General features: G+C 38.7%; 1 protein-coding gene across 1 annotated transcript in view; it reads right to left on the reverse strand.

The window, feature by feature from the left end:
- Nucleotides 1-23,526, reverse strand: part of LOC149436829 (pinopsin-like) — a 61,946-nt gene that overhangs the window by 37,850 nt on the left and 570 nt on the right. The gene's annotated exons all lie outside the window — the stretch shown is intronic.

Raw genomic sequence — 23,526 nt, forward strand, 5'->3', positions numbered from 1 at the left:
ACAGCAGTTCTCAGAAACAGTGCTTATACAACTAAATATTAATTAAGTGATTCAAAGGAAAGCAAAATCTTCAAACATTTTTCAGTTTTTATAGTGAATGTTTGAGTTTGTAAAGAAGAATACAAACACTGCTATTTTTTTGAACAGTCTAATATTCACTTTTCTTCAATTGTTTTAGAGGAACAACACAAATTTGATATATTTTTCTTCATGTTTTGATTTGGAATAGAATGTGTAGTGTTCCCAATGCATTTGTGTGTATGGAAATAAAAGCTATTAGAAGGATTTTGAGCTTTATTCACTTTTTTTCAACACACTGCTATTATTTTGAACACAACTGTATATATACACACACTGTATTGTGAAATGCGTTTTTATTACAAAAGAAATGAAAAATATTTTTAAAAATGCAGTTCAAATATACTATATGTCTTTAAAAATACAAATCTACATTTTTGGAATGCATTTACAAATATATGTAAAAATATATGTTAAATTGACTTTTCTATATATATTTTTTAAGAGGGTATTACACTATGGAGAATCATTTTATCCTGCATTGTGTACTGCTGTTAATCAATGGAAATTGAGTGACGTCTGCAGAGAGTGCAAGTGTCCTGAAGAGAGAGTGGAGCTGACCTGTTAATAATATTAAGCACTGTCTGACCTTCATGAAAATATAGGTCTGACATTGAGGTGAGCAGCTATTTTGCACAGTGGTTGAGCACAAAATTGATGGTGTTGAACAAGTGACATTATTTGCGGTGAAGTGTTCATCAGAATTTTTCATACAAAGAAAGCTTTGGATTGAAGAAAGACACAATGGATAAAAGGTAAACATTGAACAGTGGACTGTTATACTGCATGTGCACAGATTGCACTAGTGGACTTACTTTCTATTCTGTTGGAGCACACTGGGATTGTGGTTTTAACTTCTTCACCACTTGTTTTATTCAGTTATTTTATTTTTATATTAGAGTGTATGTGATATACTATTATATTCACGATAGCATATAGTCACTCCTTTGAAGCATTTATGATTTGAAATGATAGAAAGTCACTTTTAATTTTTATTAGAACATTGCACATGTTTGTTTAGAAATTGACATATTTATTAGTTGTCTTTTTATGTATTGAGAGTTGTAGCTGATGATTTGTGTGGGATACTAATACACTGTGTCATATTGATGGTATTAATTTACTATTTTTAGATATTATAGGATTTTGGCACATTATGAAGTGGGAGTATGCGCCACACTAATTTTGAATATATAGATCACTTTGATACATGCGGGAACACATATGTATAGTGTCAGGAGCTACCCCTGAGTTGTATCTTTATTGAATTTATATTGTATATTTTGAAAAGTTTGGAGAGTGATAGCACACAAGTTATTTGTATATTTTAATGTGGAAATTATGTTTCTTGCTAAATAACATTATTTTTTATCAAGTTGTTACGGGCAAAGTTCCACTTTAAGTCTGATAGGTTGATACAGGGTAATGTTCTCTGCACAGCATTCTATCTTTCTGAATGTTTGTAATAACCAATAAGTCTAATAATGTTAAAGCTTTTTATTTTTCTGGGGGAGAGGTGGGTATAGCAACAAACACATTGGCTATGTGTAGTGGAGTCTATTCTTGTAGGTTGCTGCTTCTTGTAAAAAGAATACTCCTTTCATGCTACGATCAGAACTACTAGATATTACTGCAGTGCTGTATAGGGTAACAGCAACCACCGCTAGTGTGAAAAGTTGCACCACTTGCCCGCTCACTTCTGCCCTCTCAGCCATTTAGAGACCTTGTACTACTATTCTCCCACAATACGTTCTGTGAATTGAGGAGGAGTGGATGAATGGCAGGATCTCCATCATCCAGTCACATAACATGCTGCATCCTGGAAAAATAGTAATTTGAGGTTTTTAAATGGTAGAGAGAACAGAAGAGGCAGCAGAGCAGTGCAGTTCTTCACACTAGCAGTGCAGCTGTCAACCCATACAGCATTAAAGATAGCTGCTCAGGGCAATATCCAGTAGCTATGAAAGTGGTATGAAGGGAGGATTTTTACAAGAAACAGAAGCCTGCAGGGCATGGCATACACACTGTCATATGTAATGTATGTGTGTTTTGGTGCTGTATCCAAAAAAAAAAACAAATTGTAAACTTTAGGTTTAGAAATGTGTAGATGTGTTTTGCAGGGGGGGGTTCTGCTGAATGTGTTATATTTCTATTAACCACTAGATGGAACTCAGATCTCTAATCAACAGCTTGATTTTCTTAGGCAAACAAAGATCGGTAATTAATTCAAGAAAAGGTGTTTTCCAGACTCAATGATAAAAAAATTGCATGATTATTAAACTAGCTCGTGTATGTATGTCGCTTGCTTTCTTCAGGGAAGTGGATGCTAACACAGTACCTGCTTAAAAAAGACCATGAAACGGGTTTTCAACCAGAACTGCGTCAGCACTTTCACACCTTATGTAAGCTGACAAGCAGCGCGTTCTGGGCAATGAAGTGGACATATATCTGCTAAATGACAAGGCATCTAAATGGGCTTTCATATCTGGGTATGGAAAGGTTTTGTAATTCTGAAATTAAAGATTTTAATCTCTTATTAGTTTTTAAACCTTTTTTTGTACGTGTATGACAGCAAAGCACAAAAATGATCATATACTATTAATCTGAGCAATATTCAAGTCATAAACCCCATACAGCCTAACACCCCATTAAATAGCTATAATCACTGATACATTTGTCAAAATATTAGGGGGACGTGTGTGTATGTGTTTTTAAGCCAAAGCCTTGATACCCACTGGCCGTGTGCGTGCTACCTGTGGGTTATTGGACACCATATAGATAGCATAATGGCAGAGGGGTGCCCGTGTTCTCGCACCCAGCACTGAAAGAAAGCCTTTACTGTTAGGTGGATTTACAGGTGTAAATCGGTTTACGAATGCCTTGGTTAACGTAATTTTCGGTTTATGAATGAAAATCCATTGAAAATAATGCATCGGCTTAAAAATTTTTTTTGCAATACAAAGTAAGTTTCTCCAGGATGCGTTGCACCTGGGAGGTTTATAGCGCCATCCCCATGCCTTTTAAAGTGCACTTTATAAAGAGTTTTGAACAGATAAGACTTTTTTTCACTTTTTTCTGACCTCTGGATTGGATTAATTGGTTTTCAATGCATTTACTAATTTTTTTTCTATCATGTCCCTGTACAGTATTTATGCCTTTAAAGTGCACCCTATAAGGAGTTTTTAACAGATAAAATTCTTTTTCTTTACATTTTTCTGACCTCCGGAATGGATTAATTGGTTTTCAATGCATTTATGAATTCATTTTTGATCATGTCCCTGTACAGTATTTATGCCTTTAAAGTGCACTTTATAAAGAGTTTTGAACAGATAAAATACTTTTTTTTTTTAAATTTTTCTGACCTCCTGAATGGATTAATTGGTTTTCAATGCAATCCTATGGGAAACTGCGTTTCAGTTTACGAATTTATCACAATACGAAACATCCTGGAGAACGCATTAAATTAGTAAACCGAGGTATGCCTGTATCTCCTCCCACAGTATAAGTAAAGTCCCGGCTTGGTGATAGAGTCCTGACCTGAGGAGAGAGAGAGAGCATCGCAGGGGCATGTGATCGGTAAGTGATAACCAATGCTGGGGGATATTATTGCATCCACTGACATCTATGCCGGGGGTTACTGTTCAACAACTTCTTTAGTGAGAATTCTGATAAGCTGCCAAAATTGCAGCAGGATCTAAATTTTGGGGCGTTGAGGTGCTAAAAGGCGCTGTTATTGTGTGGCCCTCTAAAAATGTTAAAGGCCACACTTGAGGCCCTCTATAATTTCCAGGCTGACCACCACTGGGCTAAAGCAATACTACAGTACAAGTGAGTGCTTCTAAATCTGAATTGATTGCTTAAAGTGGAACAGTAATTAGAAAAAAATGTGAACAGGCAGGTTTTTTAAGGCAGAAAAGACATCTCATGTCTCCTAGGCATTAAAGCTTCTTACCCGTCTGTCGTCACTGCACACTGAGCTGAGAGTATATGGTTTCAGCAATGTCAAGATGAATGAGCGTCAGCTCAGTCCTGCCAATGAAAATGGCTGAAGATTGGTACACAGAAGAAGACAAACCGAAGATGTCACAGGGACTAGTAAGGGAACCCTGGGACACCACAGTTTTGGAGTGAAAGGGTGTATAGTTCTGCTTTAAAACACAGGTCCAGTTGCAGCCAGCCACAGTGCAAATAACTCATCTGTTATTGCCCATAAATCTGTAAGTATATACACACGTCTATTATAAATTCAAACAACCCAATAGCAAGTGTTTAGTTCCCAGTTATTTTTCACTGACATGGTTAGTGTGTTACTGGCAGGATCACCAGTTAAAAGCAGAGGGGAAAAAAGTCTAATAAAAAAAAAACTAATGCAGCCGCCACATCCAATGATTGGCAAAGCTCCAATATACAATATGACATTTCTGGTTTTGTATTTAATACCAGTGTATTAAAGTGGTTCTAAAAACAGAAGGTTTTTTGCTTTTTTTTTACCTTAGTGCATTCTATGACAGTCATCTAACTCTTAGGGATATGGGAAATGATATTGACGTAAATACACACACCCACACGTTGAACTAGATACTCTAACCCAAATTACATCACCAATCTCATCTCCAAATATCACCCAAACCGTACTCTCTGTTTCTCGCACAACCTCTTGCTCTCTAACTTCCGTGTCTCCTCAACCCATGCTGGTCTCCAGGACTTCACCAGAGCTTCCCCCATCCTCTGGAACTCTCTACCCCAATTTATCAGACTATCGCCTACTTTGCTCACTTTCAGGCAATCTCTGGAAACCTATCTCTTCAGGGAAGCCTATCCTGCCCTCAGCTAAGAATGGAATCTTCTACTCCTCCTACCAGTCCATCCCCCACAGTTACTACCTTTTGTATCACTAGCCCCTCCCTCTTAGATTGAAAGCTCCAAGGAGCTGTATTGTTGCTGTATTGTCTCCCGTTATATTGTAAAGCACTGAGTAAACTGTTGGTGCTATATAAATCCTGTATAATAATAAAATAATAGATGGACTATTCAGCCTTACCAAATATGCAACTCTATAACTATATATAAGGTAGAAAAAAATGCACGCAGCAATCACAGTTGATCACATGTAAACAGGAAATGTCAGTGATTGGTAGTCCTCTCCTCACGCTGAAAGCGCTTGAGAGGAGAGCTGATAAGCAGCAATCCTCAGAGGGAACATCTACACTGATCATCAGTGCCCTGATGATCAGTGCAGCCCCATCAGTGATGACTCTCAATGTCCATCAGTGCTGCCTTTTTTTGTGGGTTTTTTTTGTACTTTATCCCAAGTAGACATGCGTTTTTTTGTATGCGTTTTTTGTATATATTATTATTTAAATTTTGATTATTTACAAATATGGCTTCTCAGCCCATATCTTCTTGGGATATTCACTTGCTTTTATCTGTGTTTGTGTATGCTATTTCATTTTTTATTTTACTTTTTATTTATAATAATTTTTTCATAATAATCTTTATTCATTATTCTTTTTCTCTTTCTTTGTTTCTCTTTTTATTCCACTTCGTTTTTCTTTTCTTCCTCTTTGTTGTTTTCTGATATCAATGTTTATGATACAATGGTTTTATATGTTTTGTTACAATGTATTAGTAGGCGTATCCTCAGGATTCAGGAGTACTGATTAGGACAGGTGTTCTTTATTAACTAACTCCTATATAAGACAGCACTTTTGTTGTTTTCTTTGTTATGATCAAACACGAGATCGTGTGAAATGTGTTAACAGGTCCTGTATTCATGTCCTCGTGTTTTGTGTGTCCTATGGATCAATAAATATACACTATATTCATCAATCCTCTGGTGTGCAGCTGACCCTTCTTCCTGTTGCTGCCTATCAGTGCCCATCAGTAATGCCTTGTAATGCCCATCAGTGCAGCCTAACAGTGCCTCCTCATCAGTGCAGTCTATTAGTACCCATCAGTGCCAGTCAGTGCCAATCAGTGCCCATCATTGCTGCCTATCAGTGCCACCTATCAGTGACCATCAGTGCCACATACCAGTGCCCATCAGTGATGCTTGTCTGTGCCCATCAGTACCGACTATCAGTGCTTCCTCAACAGTGCCGTCTATCAGTGCAGCCTCATCAGCGCACATCAGTGAAGGAGAAAAAATACCTATTTGCAAAATGTTATGATAGAAACTAAGAAAAAAACTATTTCAAATTGTTTGGTATTTTTTTGTTTGTTTAGCAAAAAATAAAAAATCCAGTGATGATTAAATACCGCAAAAAGAAAGCTCTATATGTCTCAAACAAATTACAAAAAATGTTGTTTGGGAACAGTGTTGCATGACTGCTCAATAGTCATTTAAGGTGCAACAGCTCTGAAAGCTGAAAATTGGCCTGGGCAGGAAGAGGGTGAAAGCGCCCAGTAGGCAAGTGGTTAAATAAATTCAGAGTTCTTATTCTTAGATGCTAGTTCTTTATTGTGCTAACCTAGAGCAACCAATCAGGATTCATTGTTTATTGGTCTGACCTCAGCAAACTGAATTCTGATTGTTTGCTATTAACTATTGCACTCAAGTATAAGAATAAAAACACTTATATATATAAGGTCATTTGTCTTCTAAAGACAATCTAATTATGATAATAATTTTGAATATATAATTATTTTCAAATCCTCTCCATGTCACCCACATGAATCTTTGTTCTTGTATCTGTAAATTAAGCTGGCCACAGACACAAGATAGTAATTACCCTTTTGAACAATTGAAAGTCACCTTTTGTACAAAGTTCATAAAGTATAAGTGTCTTCCCTGCTGAAAACCACTAAGAAGGAACATAAGGCAGGCTTAAAACTAAGATTATTTGTGATACCTGATCCATTGCCCCATGGCAATGGGACACAACAGGAAGTTAGGGGAAATCTATCCAATGTGAAGAGATGTCCCATCTAGAGATGAGCGAATTATTCAAAAATTCGATTCAGCTGATTCGCCGAATTTGCGGGAGAAATTCGATTCGATGCGAATTTATTCGCCGCAAATTTAACTTATTAAAAGGGTTTCTAGGCTTCAGAGAGCCTTTATATTAGTGCAGAACACTGTACCTTTAATTTAAATGCCCTTGGAGTCTGCTGGGGAAGAGAAATAATACTGTCAGTCAGTATGACATGCAGATGAGTGCCGTCGATCTTAGAATCACCGCACACTTCACTCATTTGGGCAGTCACGGGGCACGACGAAGAAGAAGAAGAAGAAGAAGAATGAAAAGAAGAAGAAGAAGAATGAAAAGAAGAAGAAGAAGAAGAATGAAAAGAAGAAGAATGAGAAGAAGAATGAAAAGAAGAATGAAAAGAAGAATGAAAAGAAGAAGCAGAAGAATGAAAAGAAGAAGAAGAATGAAAAGAAGAAGAAGAAGAAGAATGAGAAGAAGAATGAAAAGAAGAATGAAAAGAAGAATGAAAAGAAGAAGAATGAAAAGAAGAAGAGGAATGAAAAGAAGAATGAGAAGAAGAATGAAAAGAAGAATGAAAAGAAGAATGAAAAGAAGAAGAAGAAGAATGAAAAGAAGAAGAATGAAAAGAAGAAGAATGAAAAGAAGAAGAAGAAGAAGAATGAAAAGAAGAAGAAGAAGAAGAATGAAAAGAAGAAGAAGAATGAAAAGAAGAAGAAAAAGAAGAATGAAAAGAAGTAGAATGAAAAGAAGAAGAAGAATGAAAAGAAGAAGAAAAAGAAGAATGAAAAGAAGAAGAAAAAGAAGAATGAAAAGAAGAAGAAAAAGAAGAATGAAAAGAAGAAGAAGAAGAATGAAAAGAAGAAGAAAAAGAAGAATGAAAAGAAGAAGAAGAATGAAAAGAAGAAGAAAAAGAAGAATGAAAAGAAGTAGAATGAAAAGAAGAAGAAGAATGAAAAGAAGAAGAATGAAAAGAAGAATGAGAAGAATGAAAAGAAGAATGAAAAGAAGAATGAAAAGAAGAAGAAGAATGAAAAGAAGAATGAAAAGAAGAATGAAAAGAAGAAGAAGAATGAAAAGAAGAAGAAGAATGAAAAGAAGAATGAAAAGAAGAAGAAGAAGAATGAGAAGAAGAAGAATGAAAAGAAGAACGAAAAGAAGAAGAAGAAGAACGAAAAGAAGAAGAAGAATGAAAAGAAGAAGAAGAATGAAAAGAAGAATGAAAAGAAGAAGAATGAAAAGAAGAAGAAGAAGAATGAAAAGAAGGAAAAGAAGAATGAAAAGAAGGAAAAGAAGAATGAGAAGAAGAATGAAAAGAAGAATGAAAAGAAGAAGAAGAATGAAAAGAAGAATGAAAAGAAGAAGAAGAAGAATGAAAAGAAGAAGAAGAATGAAAAGAAGAATGAGAAGAATGAAAAGAATGAAAAGAAGAAGAAGAATGAAAAGAAGAAGAAGAAGAATGAAAAGAAGAAGAAGAATGAAAAGAAGAAGAAGAAGAATGAAAAGAAGAATGAGAAGAATGAAAAGAAGAAGAAGAAGAATGAAAAGAAGAAGAAGAAGAATGAAAAGAAGAATGAGAAGAATGAAAAGAAGAAGAAGAATGAAAAGAAGAAGAAGAAGAATGAAAAGAAGAATGAAAAGAAGAAGAAGAATGAAAAGAAGAAGAATGAAAAGAAGAATGAAAAGAAGAATGAGAAGAATGAAAGGAAGAATGAAAAGAAGAAGAATGAAAAGAAGAATGAAAAGAAGAATGAAAAGAAGAATGAAAAGAATGAAAAGAAGAATGAAAAGAAGAAGAAGAAGAAGAAGAATGAAAAGAAGAATGAAAAGAAGAATAAGAAGAATGAAAAGAAGAATGAAAAGAAGAAGAAGAAGAATGAGAAGAAGAAGAAGAAGAATGAAAAGAAGAATGAAAAGAAGAAGAAGAAGAATGAAAAGAAGAAGAAGAAGAAGAATGAAAAGAAGAAGAAGAAGAAGAATGAAAAGAAGAATGAAAAGAAGAAGAATGAAAAGAAGAAGAAGAAGAATGAAAAGAAGAAGAAGAAGAATGAAAAGAAGAAGAAGAAGAATGAAAAGAAGAAGAAGAATGAAAAGAAGAATGAAAAGAAGAAGAAGAAGAATGAAAAGAAGAATGAAAAGAAGAATGAAAAGAAGAAGAAGAATGAAAAGAAGAAGAAGAATGAAAAGAAGAATGAAAAGAAGAAGAAGAATGAAAAGAAGAAGAAGAAGAAGAAGAAGAAGAATGAAAAGAAGAATGAAAAGAAGAAGAAGAAGAAGAAGAATGAAAAGAAGAAGAATGAAAAGAAGAATGAAAAGAAGAAGAAGAAGAATGAAAAGAAGAATGAAAAGAAGAAGAAGAATGAAAAGAAGAAGAAGAAGAATGAAAAGAAGAAGAAGAAGAAGAATGAAAAGAAGAAGAAGAATGAACAGAAGAATGAGAAGAAGAAGAAGAAGAATGAAAAGAAGAAGAATGAAAAGAAGAATGAACAGAAGAATAAGAAGAATGAAAAGAAGAAGAAGAAGAATGAAAAGAAGAAGAAGAAGAAGAATGAAAAGAAGAAGAATGAAAAGAAGAATGAACAGAAGAATAAGAAGAATGAAAAGAAGAAGAAGAAGAAGAAGAATGAAAAGAAGAATGAAAAGAAGAAGAATGAAAAGAAGAAGAAGAAGAATGAAAAAAAGAAGAGGAAGAATGAAAAGAAGAATGAAAAGAAGAAGAAGAAGAAGAATGAAAAGAAGAAGAGGAAGAATGAAAAGAAGAATGAAAAGAAGAAGAAGAGGAAGAATGAAAAGAAGAATGAAAAGAATGAAAAGAAGAATGAAAAGAAGAATGAAAAGAAGAATGAAAAGAAGAAGAAGAAGAATGAAAAGAAGAAGAAGAATGAAAAGAAGAATGAGAAGAATGAAAAGAAGAATGAGAAGAATGAAAAGAAGAATGAAAAGAAGAAGAAGAAGAATGAAAAGAAGAAGAAGAATGAAAAGAAGAATGAAAAGAAGAAGAAGAAGAAGAATGAAAAGAAGAAGAAGAATGAAAAGAAGAATGAAAAGAAGAAGAAGAAGAATGAAAAGAAGAAGAAGAATGAAAAGAAGAATGAAAAGAAGAAGAAGAATGAAAAGAAGAAGAGGAAGAATGAAAAGAAGAAGAAGAATGAAAAGAAGAATGAGAAGAAGAAGAATGAGAAGAAGAAGAAGAAGAAGAATGAAAAGAAGAATGAAAAGAAGAAGAAGAAGAATGAAAAGAAGAATGAAAAGAAGAAGAAGAATGAAAAGAAGAAGAGGAAGAATGAAAAGAAGAAGAAGAAGAATGAAAAGAAGAATGAAAAGAAGAAGAAGAATGAAAAGAAGAAGAAGAAGAATGAAAAGAAGAATGAAAAGAAGAAGAAGAAGAATGAAAAGAAGAAGAATGAAAAGAAGAAGAAGAAGAATGAAAAGAAGAAGAAGAAGAATGAAAAGAAGAAGAATGAAAAGAAGAATGAAAAGAAGAATGAAAAGAAGAAGAATGAAAAGAAGAAGAATGAAAAGAAGAAGAATGAAAAGAAGAATGAAAAGAAGAAGAAGAATGAAAAGAAGAAGAAGAAGAAGAATGAAAAGAAGAATGAAAAGAAGAAGAAGAAGAATGAAAAGAAGAAGAGGAAGAATGAAAAGAAGAAGAAGAAGAATGAAAAGAAGAAGAAGAAGAATGAAGAAGAAGAAGAATGAAAAGAAGAAGAAGAAGAATGAAAAGAAGAAGAATGAAAAGAAGAAGAAGAAGAAGAAGAAGAAGAATGAAAAGAAGAAGAATGAAAAGAAGAAGAAGAAGAAGAATGAAAAGAAGAAGAAGAAGAATGAAAAGAAGAATGAAAAGAAGAAAAAGAAGAATGAAAAGAAGAAGAAGAAGAATGAAAAGAAGAATGTAAAGAAGAAGAAGAATGAAAAGAAGAATGTAAAGAAGAAGAAGAATGAAAAGAAGAAGAAGAAGAAGAATGAAAAGAAGAAGAAGAAGAAGAATGAAAAGAAGAAGAAGAAGAAGAATGAAAAGAAGAATGAAAAGAAGAAGAATGAAAAGAAGAAGAGGAAGAATGAAAAGAAGAATGAAAAGAAGAAGAAGAATGAAATGAAGAAGAAGAAGAATGAAAAGAAGAATGAAAAGAAGAAGAAGAAGAATGAAAAGAAGAATGAAAAGAAGAAGAAGAAGAAGAATGAAAAGAAGAAGAAGAATGAAAAGAAGAAGAATTAAAGTACAGCAAAAAGTGTATCTGCAGAGAGCTCCGCTATTTCTGACAGTTCTCTGACAGTTCCTTCACATTTACAGCGGTTGAAACATTGTATCTATTTATTTCCAAATAAAAACATCTGTATCCTAAATGGAAACAAATAGATACAATGTTTCAACCGCTGTAAATGAACTGTCAGAACTGTCAGAAATAGCGGAGCTCTCTGCAGTGACACTTTTGCCGGCTGATCGGGAAAAATTCGATTCGTGCACCCGAAGTTTGCTAAAATTCGGATTCGATGCGAATTGAATTTTTCCTGATATTCGAAACGAATTCCACTTCGCCAGGTTCGATTCGCTCATCTCTAGTCCCATCATTGACAGTTGTCACAGGAATAGGTGTTCCTATTGGAGTGGTCACCTCTTGCACTAGTTAAAACTCCATTTTAATTTTTGTTTTCTTTATTTTCCCTTACTTTTTGTCTTGGTGACAAAGACAGAAAGTTTTTTTATTGGATGAACAAGGGTTTTTGGAGTGAATGAACATTCAACTCAATATTTCCAGATACTTCAGAGTTTTAGGTGTATGAGTAGCCTTAGTCTTGACCACTGCTGGGACTAAAGCTGGACTAAAGTTGGATGTAGACTCTTGACTGGACCATACGCAGCCTGCACATCCCTTAACCAAGGCCAATGGAGAAGGTCCCTGTAGACATCTATGCTGCTTGTTTTTATGTGGAAGACTATAGCGACTGGACAAGGTTTCTCACTTGTCTGCCATTCATCCTAATGAGCCTCATCAAGTAATGTCTGCAGCTCTCACTTACATTAGACCAGTGTTTCTCAACCTTTTTTCAGTCAAGGCACCCTTTAAAATTATGGACAGTCCCGAGGCACCCTTTAAAATTATGGACAGTCTTGAGGCACCCCATTCTAAAATGTGAAAAACCATTCTAATAGTTTTATATACACAGCAACATCCACACATGTAGGTGATTTATTCTTCCAAAGCAAATACACTTTTGCACACTGGTACTGACTAGTATTCCAGTGTTTCTCTTCCTCAGTTTTTCTACATCACTGAGCTAATGTGACCCCAGCACTGATGGAGAGGGGCAGGGGAGGGTCAAACTAGGATTCTGTGCAGGCGGCTGACATCCTCCTTATCAACTGATGATGTCACTGGTTGTCAGGACGCCGGCAGCTAGAAGGTTGTAATGGTGGACAATGAAAACCTGTGGCTCTTTGTAACTAAAAGGCAGGCTTGTTCCACCGCTGTATACAAGTTTTGGGCAAGTTTTAGACATTTTGCCAGGGCACCCCTGAAGAAACCACAGGCACCCCAGGGTGCCTAGGCGCCCTGGTTGAGAAAGGCTGCATTAGACTATATCCCCAACAGGCCAGACTGTCATCTAATATCCACTGGATCTTTAAACCAGAACTAACCAAGGTATCAATGAAAAAAAGCACATTTTTTTCATCTCTGGAAGAAAGAGAATGTGGAACAAGAGTCATGACTAAAAACTAGTTCTCTTATATTTCCCCATAGGACCTAAAGTGAGAAAATAGGATCCGCAAGGCGTAATGACATGATGACTATACAAGGAAACAAGGTTTAATAAAATATAAAAAATAAAAACATGGATTAATAAAAAAATATTCAAGTATGCATTGTTAACTCAGAAAAGTACTTTCTATTGCTCCCAGCCTCCTCTAAATTTCCATTTTCCTTTTTTTTTGTTGCTATGATCTGACTTCCTGTTAGAGGGTGGCTGTGTTCATTCTCCAATTTTTTTCACACAAATAGAGCTTTCTTTTGGTGGTATTTGATCACCACTGGGTTTTTTTATATTTTGAACTGAACATTTTGAAAACAAAAAACAACAATATTTTTTTCTATTCACTATAAAACATATCCCATAAACAAAAATACAAAAAATTGTATTTCTTCATAAATGTATTCTGCTATATGCCTTTGGTTAAAAAAGTTTGCAATAAGTATATATTAATTGGTTTGCATTAAAATTATAGTGTCTAAAAATGACAGTGTATCGCTGAAAAATTTTTTATACTAGTAATAGCGGCAATCATCAACTTATAGCAGGACTGTGGGTGACATTCTAACACTGACTAACTGACACTGACATCACCAGTGACACTAATACATTGATCAGTGCTAATAAAATGCACTGACACTGTACTAATGACACTGGGCAAGAAAGGGTTAACATCTGGGGCAATCAAAAGGTTAAATGAGTGTCTAACAATATGTGATGTGTGTACTGTGTACTGTTTTACTAGGAGTAGGGCTGAGGGCAGGAGGCTCAGCAGGTCTGGTTGCTAGGATGCAGGGCAGTCCTAGCAACTAATCACCCGCTTCTTAACATGAAATGTTGGACAGCTCCCCCCCGGTCAATCCAGACCTGCTGAGCCTCCTGTCCTCTGCCTTTCTGTAAAGGAGGGCTGTCATTGTAAGCAGGGAAGGTTGGTTTAAAGGGAGCTGAGGACAGTTACATGACGGGAAGGCCGTAATGTGATTGGGAGGGTTGAAGGGAGGAATGTGATTAAGGGGCCTGTAATTTTAGGTGAGGGAGACACTGATTTAAGGGGGGGGGATTACTGTGATGAAAAGGGAGGGCTGTGGTATAAAGGGGGGCTGTGATGTGAAGGTGGGAATAAGGACACTTATGTAAATTGGGGGCTGTGATGTTAAGGAGGTGTGATATAAGGGGCTGGTTGAAGACAATGATTTAAAGGGGGGCAGTGATGTGAAGGGGGGACGGAGAACAATTATGTAAAGGGGGGCTGTGGTGTAAGGTAGTGCTGTAATGTGAAGGGGGGATTGTGATGCCAAGGTAGGCTGTGAAGTGAAGAGGGGGGACTGAGTACATTGATGTGACAAGAGAGAACTGTGGTGCAAAGGAGGGGCTGCAATTTGAAGGGGTAACTAAGGACCCTGATGTAAAGGGAGGGCTATGATGTACAGGGGTGGAGTGAAGGATCTGAGTCGTAGCACAAACATTAGATCTGAACCTCTTCTGGAAGGCAATTTTACTGATCGGACCTCAATGCCCTGGAACTATGGGATGTGTAGTGTGCACAGAGCAGTGCACATGACCATAACTAACATGCACTGCTCATTCCAAACAAATGGAAGTGATAAGCAAACCGAGAGGTTCGGAGACTCACAGAGGATGATACAAGGAGGCAGAAAAACACAGTAATAAACAATATCATGAAAAATAAATTAGAGGGCCATTAAGTATGCTATAGATTCTGTAAGTAGCCCTACAGAACAGACAGTGCACAGTCCACATGTGTCTATCTACTGCTTCACTGGAAACTGGAACTTTATTTTATAGAAAAGACACAAAGTTTAACCATAGATGCAGCTACAAACTTATAAACACTGCCATCTACTGGTTGAAGAATATATCTCTATTGAAGACTGATACTGATATAGTTGTACAAAAATATATGAACATTGTATTCTAACACCCCCATTCAACAACTACTCCTTATATTACTCCCATTTCAGGTCTCAGTTCTATAAATTTGTTTCTTGTATGCGGTTTTGTCAAAGCATCTGAAAGTGTCCATGTCTGCAACTCACTAAGAGATGTCATCTCTTCATCACCACCTCTGATCCACTTGTTTCTCATGGGTTGGAAGTTTTTGCATATCATCCCATGAATCTGGCTTTGGTTTTAATGCTACACTACAACACTACCAACATAAGACAGATGTTTGGCTGGGATGGCTTCATTGCTTCTGGTGGATTTCCTGATTGAAGCCTCTTGTGGCTTGGTTTCTTCTCTTACAGTATTTAGATTGTCTTAATTTCTGATTCTGTATAACTATGTTGCTGAACGTCATGTGACACTGATGTGGAATTTCCTTCAGTTTGAAGCCTTTGTGTTCATATCATTTTGAACACACTGAAGTTGTCATAAACAATCACACTTCTACTGATGTGTCTTGTTTGTGTCTTGGTGTAGAATTCTGTATCCCTTTTGAGACTCACTGTACCCTACAAGTACACATTCCTTTGTGCATACATCTCCATTTTGTATGTTTTTCTTTTGGGATTTGCACATAGGCTTTGCTACCAAAAATGTTTAGATGGTTCAAATTCAGGGCCTTTCCATTCCACAGTTCATTTGGTGTTTTCTCAGTTGATTTTCCTGGTAGTCAACTTTGGGCATAGCATGCGGTCATAATTGCCTCTCCCAGTATGTGGTTGGCATATCTGCATCAAACATCATGGTCCTTCCACTCTCACATAGAGTATGGTTCATTCTTTCTGCAACCCCATTTTGTTCTGGGTTGTATGGTATAGTAATTTGAAATATTATGCCATGCTTTCTGAGAATCACTTGTGTGTTATTACCTGTATATTCAGTTCCATTGTCTGTGCACAATACACTCAGCATTTTGCCAAATTTGTTGCTTCCTTGAGCCAAATACTGTCCACGTTTCTCTGGTACTTCAATTTTGTTGTTTAACAGATATACAGGAGTGTAGTTACCTGGAGTACTCATCCATAAAAGTGAGAAAATACCTCTTCTTCCCTGGAGTCAATTTTCCATTGATCCACAAAGATCTAAATTAATTAAGTCCATATGTCTTGTAGCTCTATCCACACTCTACTTTGGAAAAGCTTTTCTTGTCATTGTTTTCTTTTTGTACAGCTGGTGCATTTCATTGTTTGATCACATGGACTAATTGTTATTTCACTTGCATAGTCATTCTCAGTTAATTTCTTTATTGTGTCAGGACCTCTGTGCCCAAGTTGTCTGTGCCATGTGTGAATGCAGTTTGAATGTTTTTCCTCCTTGGCAGTATTAACAGCCTCATTGCAGTTCAGCTGATACAGTTCATCTGTAATCTTAGCCTTTGAAAGTAAAATATCCCCTCTTGTGATGGCACAACTGTCATTTTGGAAGGTTGCTACATTGCCTTGTTTTGTGAGCTTCTTCACTGACAAAAGATTAGTTTCAAGAGCAGGGACATACAGAACATTTTTCGCCAGTATCTTTCTGGTGACTCTCTGGGAGATAGGAGAGTAAAGAAAACCTCCACCTACTCTTTCTGACTCCATTATTTGCCCATTATATATGGTGATCTTTTTTTTGTTTTACTCTGGTCAAGGTGAATAAAGACATTTTTTTCATATGTTAAGTGACTCATAGCTCCTGAATCAACAGACAATGCCTGCAATAATGAGGGTACAACTTTTGGGTTGAAAAACATATTCATTATCTGAACAAGCAGATGGGCAATAGCAGCAGAAGACCACATTGGGTGCCACTCCTGTCAGCTAAGAACAGGAAATGGAAGTTACAGTTCTCACAGGCTCACCAAAATTGAACAATATAAAATTGAAAAAATGTTGACTGGTCTTGTGAGTCTCAATTTCAGCTGCGACATTCAGATGGTAGGGTCAGAATTTGGTCTATACAACATGAAATCATGGATCCATCCTGCCTTGTATCAACAGTTCAGGCAGGTGGTGGTGGTGTAATGGTGTGGGGGATATTTTCTTGGCACACTTTGAGCCCCTTAGTACCAATTGAGCATTGTTTAAACACCACTGCCTGAGTGTTGCTGACCATGTCCATCCCTTTATGGCTACAGTGTCTCCATCTTCTGATGGCTACTTCCAGCAGGATACTGCACAATGTCACAAAGCTCAAATCATCTCAAACTGGTTTCTTGAACATGACAATGAGTTCACAGACTCCAATGGCCTTCAAAGTAACTGCATCTCAGTCCAATAGAGCACCTTTGGGATGTGGTGGAATGGGAGACTTGGCTCATGGATGTGCAGCTGAAGATCTGCAGCAGCAAGGTGATGCCATCATGTCAATATGGACCAAAATCTCTGAGGAATGTTTCCAACACCTTGTTGAATCTATGCCACAAAGAAATAAAGCAGTTCTGAAGGCAAAAGGGGGTCCAACCCGGTACTAGCAAGGTGTACCTAATAAAGTATATACAGTCTGGTCCATAAATATTGGGACAATGACACAATTCTAACATTTTTGGCTCTATACACCACCACAATGGATTTGAAATGAAACGAACAAGATGTGCTTTAACTGCAGACTGTCAGCTTTAATTTGGGGGTATTTACATCCAAATCACGTGAACGGTGTAGGAATTACATCGGTTTGCATATGTGCCTCCCACTTGTTAAGGGACCAAAAGTATTGGGACAAAATCATCATCATAAATCAAACTTTCACGTTTTAATACTTGGTTGGAAATCCTTTGCAGTCAATTACAGCCTGAAGTCTGGACATCACCAGACGCTGGGTTTCATCCCTGGTGATGCTCTGCCAGGCCTCTACTGCAACTGTCTTCAGTTTCTGCTTGTTCTTGGGGCATTTTCCCTTCAGTTTTGTCTTCAGCAAGTGAAATGCACGCTCAATCAGATTCAGGTCAGGTGATTGACTTGGCCATTGCATAACATTCCACTTCTTTCCCTTAAAAAACTCTTTGGTTGCTTTTGCAGTATGCTTTGGGTCATTGTCCATCTGCACTGTGAAGCGGCGCCCGATGAGTTCTGAAGCATTTGGCTGAATATGAGCAGATAATATTGCCCAAAACACTTCAGAATTCATCCTGCTGCTTTTGTCAGCAGTCACATCATCAATAAATACAAGAGAACCAGTTCCATTGGCAGCCATACATGCCCACACCATGACACTACCACCACCATGCTTCACTGATCAGGTGGTATGCTTAGGATCATGAGCAGTTCCTTTCCTTCTCCATACTCTTCTCTTCCCATCACTCTGGTACAAGTTGATCTTGGTCTCATCTGTCCATAGGATGTTGCTGCGGAACTGTGAAGGCTTTTTTAGATGTTGTTTGGCACACTATAATCTGGCCTTCTTGTTTTTGAAGTACACCAATGGTTTACATCTTGTGGTGAACCCTCTGTATTCACTCCGGTGAAGTCTTCTCATGATTGTTGACTTTGACACACATACACCTACCTCCTGGAGAGTGTTCTTGATCTGGCCAACTGTTGTGAAGGGTGTTTTCTTCACCAGGGAAAGAATTCTTCGGTCATCCACCACAGTTGTTTTCTGTGGCCTTCCAGGTCTTTTGGTGTTGCTGAGCTCACCGGTGCGTTCCTTCTTTTTAGGAATGTTCCAAACTGTTGTTTTGGCCACGCCTAATGTTTTTGCTATCTCTCTGATGGGTTTGTTTTGTTTTTTCAGCCTAATGATGGCTTGCTTCACTGATAGTGACAGCTCTTCATCTTGAGAGTTGACAGCAACAGATTGCAAATGCAAATAGCACACTTGAAATTAACTCTGGACCTTTTATCTGCTCATTGTAATTGGGATAATGAGGGAATAACGCACCCCTGGCCATGGAACAGCTGAGAAGCCAATTGTCCCATTACTTTTGGTCCCTTAACAAGTGGGAGGCACATATGCAAACTTTTGTAATTCCTACACTGTTCACCTGATTTGGATGTAAATACCCTCAAATTAAAGCTGACAGTCTGCAGTTAAAGCACATCTTGTTCGTTTCAGTTCAAATCCATTGTGGTGGTGTATAGAGACAAAAATGTTAGAATTGTGTCGATGTCCCAATATTTATGGACCTGACTGTATGTATATTTTGATCATCTTCTATGCTAAGAGAGATTGTGCTGTGAGCTTTCTGATCTCTCTCTATCCACTCATCTGAAGGGTGTTCTGGCCTGACTTCATTTATACATTTCCACATACCTTCTCTTATTAGCAGCATTTTCATCTTGAATTTCCAAGACTGGCAGTTCTGGTTTTTCAGATTTGCAAATGAAAGCTTTGTTACGGCTGTGCTACTGGCCATTTTCTTTTATTCTGCTGCAGTCTTCTTTCTGTTGCTGTATCTTACATTTCTTTACTGTAGTAGGCTATGACTGGGTGCCTGGGCCCATAACCTGTTAGAGATTATGTGTATAGCCCTACAGAACAAACAGTGCACAGTCCACATGTGTTTATCTACTGCTTCATTGGAAATAGGAAACCTGAACTTTCTTTTATAGAAGAGACATAGCGTTTCACCATAGATGCAGCTACAAACTTATAAACAATGCCATCTACTGGTTGTAGAATATATATCTACTAAATACTGATACTGATGTCATTGATGTACAAAAACACATGAGCACTGTATTCCAACAAAGTTGTGTATGGATTATTTATGGAGAATAAGGATATTGCTTAGTGTCACAACAGCTATTTTAAAACAGACCTCTACCCTGCATGAACATGTTCTCTTTTGGTTCTTTCCCCTTATTAGAGAACTGGAAAATGTTTTATTATTGATATTGGTAAAGTATAGTATACTTTCTGAGCTGCAGGGCAGAAATTCCTGTTTTCTCGCCTAGATAAGAATTATGTATAGCCCCCCACTGCCTTTTGGGATTGCTGTTCTACACCCAGGAGGCAGTTTTACCGATGGCTTATACTCGCCATGAGATTTTGTGCATGAGCAGACATGGCACTGTGCTCTGCCAGGTATCTTGGACTTGGAGAGACCTGCAGCATGTCTGTGCACACTCCATGGATTCTCTGGATTTTTTAAAATTACATTGCAGAAAAGCAGCAGGGGGAGGGTAATAAAATGGGGTAAAATCTACTTTATGTGGCAGAGGCTTCTTCTACCTTGGCGGAGCTCTTTGGAGGTATTTCGGCACCGCTGTTTTTGAATAATAGCCAGCGAAGTCAAACGAGGGGAGACAGGATGTAAGTTGACTGTAGTTCAGTATTATTGCACTAACCTAAAGCAATGTCGTGCTCTGCAATATATTGATGAAGTCATATAAGTATAAGGACAACAAAAAAAACATTGTTTCCATGTAATGACCTTTCCTATTGTGCACCATTACACATGAAAATGAGATATTTCAAGAACATGACTGTGAATTACTTGTACATTTCCTATTTCAAATGTGGCTTTGTTGTTAAATGTATTCATATGTGTAGCAGCAGGTAACACGGTAAGAAATACAATGTAATAATGTAATTATTTTATTTATTTTTTATGAAGAATGAGATGTTTGAATGTGGACTAAAGAAGGGAGGGCTGAGTGGGAGAGAGGGAAAGAAGACTAACGCACTTTATGAAGTGATAATAACAGGGAAGACAGTGTATATGTGAAAAAAATCGAAATACTTGAGGACAAAAGACAACCCACCTCAATTTCACTCTTGCTTTGATAAAAAAAAAAAACATGCAGTACAACCCAACAGTAAATACGAAACGCACATGAAACACAACCGAAAGTTAATAAAATTTATGTTCAATTTTTAACTAAAATAATAATCAATGCAATGATTTTGCACAGAGAGGGTCCGAACCTCCTCTTCTGGTCTCCTTCTGGCACTTCAAGCTCCTTTTCTGTGTGCCCCCTTATCTGCTTACTATGGAGGCACACCTGCAAGCTCACTCCCGAGCCACGCTGTGTGCATCTATTGACACACACAGCATGGCTCAGCCCCACTCCCTGCTCTCTACTCACAGGATTTGACTGACAGCAGCAAGAGACCATGGCTCCCACCGCAATCCAAGAAGAGAGGACAGAGAAGACCTGAGGCTAGGACAGTGCTGAATCGCTGACAGAATCAGGTAAGAGTTTAAAGGGGGGAGGCAAATAGTGGGGTATTTTTTACCTTAAAGTGGTTGTAAAGGCTCAAGGTTTATTACCTTCATGCATTCTAAAACCTTTTGTGTGAAGCAGCGCCCCCAGCCCTCCTAAAACTTAAATGAGCCACCTCTCGATCCAGTGATGTGCATGAGAGCCTCGGCTCTCCTGGGTCTCTCACTCCTCATTGGAGGTCACTGGCTCCTGCTATTGTCAATCACAGTCAGTGAGGAGAGAGCGGGTCAGGACTGAGCTGAGCCACGCTCAATGTGTGAATGGACACACAGAGCAGTGGCTTGGGAGCGAACTTGCTTGGGTGCCCCCATAGCAAGCTGAGAAGGGGAAGAGGAGGAGCGGGGCTGCTCTGTGCCAAAGCATTACACACAGTGGGTAAGCATATATTTGTTTAAAAAAATATATAAACTTTAATTTGGTTGTAAAGGCTCAAGGCTCAAAAATCTTCTGTGTTCAGAAGCCCTCCAATACTGAGCCCCATTGTGATCCAATGATGTGCACGAGATTCGGGGACTTTCCCTCCTCATTGCTTGAGAGAGCTGCTATCAATCACAGCCAGTGACCTAATGAGAACAGAGTGGGGGCAGGGCCAAATCATGCCTCTGTGTGTGAATGAACACAGAGCAGTGGCTCGGGAGTGAGCCTGCTCAGGTGACTCCATAGCATGCTGCTTGCTCTGGGGGCACTTGGCAGGAGGGAGGGGCTGCTCTGTGCAATCCCACTGCATACAGCAGGTAAGTATGACATGTTTGTTATTTTTTTTAAATGCCTTTAATATCACTTTAATGCAGGGAATACATTAAGGTATAAAAAAAGGCTTTAGAACCACTCTAAACCTAAAGGTATTATACCACATTAAAGCCAAACTGTAGACAAATACAAAATGATCCCTTGCAATGAGGCTGTGCCTGTACTGCAAAAGTTAATCACTGATTTATGTCTAGGAGAACAACAAAAGGAGATTTACTTGCCTGAAACTTGCTGCTCCCCGCAGCTAGACCAGTCATTGCAGTGTCTGCATCCCCACAGTCCAGGGTTCTAAGGTCTTGACGTCATCAAGATGAGAGCAGGTTCCATAGTCCTGCACTGGATGTGAGCATGCCAAGGGACAGTCTACCACCAGAGACAGTGCATGCCAAGGGACAGCCCACTTCCAGGGACAGTCCACACCAAGAAACAGCCCACCGCCAGGGACAGCCCAGCACCAGGGACAGCTCATGCCAAGGGATAGTCCACCACCAGGGACAGTCCACACTAAGGGACAGTCCACTGCAGCTAGTCCAGTCATTGCAGTGTCTGTACCCCCACAGTCCAGGGTTCAAAGGTCCTGACGTCATCAAGATGAGTGCAGGTTCCATAGCCCTGCACTGGATGTGAGCATGCCAAGGTACAGTCTACCACCAGAGAGAGTTCATGCCAAGGGACAGCCCACTTCCAGGGACAGTCCACACCAAGGGACAGCCCACCACCAGGGACAGCCCACCGCCAAGGTCAGCTCATACCAAGGGATAGTCTACTGCCAGGGACAGTCCACACTAAGGGACAGTCCACCACCAGAGACAGTTCATGCCAAGGGAAAATCTACACCAAGGGACTGTCCATGCCAAGGGACAGTCCACCGCCAGGGACAATTCATGCCAAGGGACAGTCCACTGCCAGAGACATTTCACACCAAGGGACAATCCACCTCCAGAGACAGTTCACGCCAAGGGACAATCCACCTCCAGACAGTCCACACCAATGGACAGTCCACCACCTGGGACAGTCCACGCCAAGGGACAGTCCACCTCCAAGGACAGTTCACGCCAAGGGACAGTCCACCACCAGGGACAGTTCATGCCAAGGAACAGACCACCTCCAGGGACAGTCCACACCAAGGGACAGTCCATGCAAAGAGACAGTCCACTGCCAGGGACAGTTCATGCCAAGGGACAGTCCATCTCCAGGGACAGTCAACACCAAGGGACAGTCCACTGCCAAGAACAGTCCACAACAAGGGACAGTCCACGGCCAGAGACAATTAACGCCAAAGGACAGTCTACAGCCAGGGACAGTCCATGCCTTGGGACAGTCCACTGCCAGGGACAGTCCACGCCAAGGGACAGTCCACCGCCAGGGAGAGTCCACCACCAGAGACAGTTCATGTTCATGCTCATGCCAAGGGACAGTCCACCTCCAGGGACAGTCCACGCCAAGGGGCAGTCCACCACCAGGAACAGTCCATGCCAAGGGACAGTCCACCACTAGAGGCAGTTCATGTTCATGTCAAGGGACAGTCCACCTCCAGGGACAGTCCACACCAAGGGACAGTCTACCTCCAGGGACAGTCCACACCAAGGGACAGCCCACTGCCAGGAACAGTCCACACAAAGGGATAGTCAACCCCAGGGACAGCTCACACCTAGGGACAGTCCACCTCCAGGTACAGTCCACGCCAAGGGACAGTCCATGTGAAGGGACAGTTCCTTCCGCCTGCTGGGGAACTGGAGGATCAGGTAAGTCAAACTGTTCCTCCTTTCCTCTACATAAAATGAGCTATTAACCCTTGCAGTGCAGATGCAGCCAAAATACAAGGGTCTGTTTTTTTATATGCCTGGAGTTGGGCTTTAAGCTATTACTATGGGATGGCAACAACTGAGATCAGCTTACCTTTATAACAA

The sequence above is a fragment of the Staurois parvus genome, unplaced genomic scaffold (genome assembly GCF_062004578.1).
Source record: "Staurois parvus isolate SC_StPar_1 unplaced genomic scaffold, SC_StPar_1.0 ptg001333l, whole genome shotgun sequence".
Taxonomy (NCBI): domain Eukaryota; kingdom Metazoa; phylum Chordata; class Amphibia; order Anura; family Ranidae; genus Staurois; species Staurois parvus.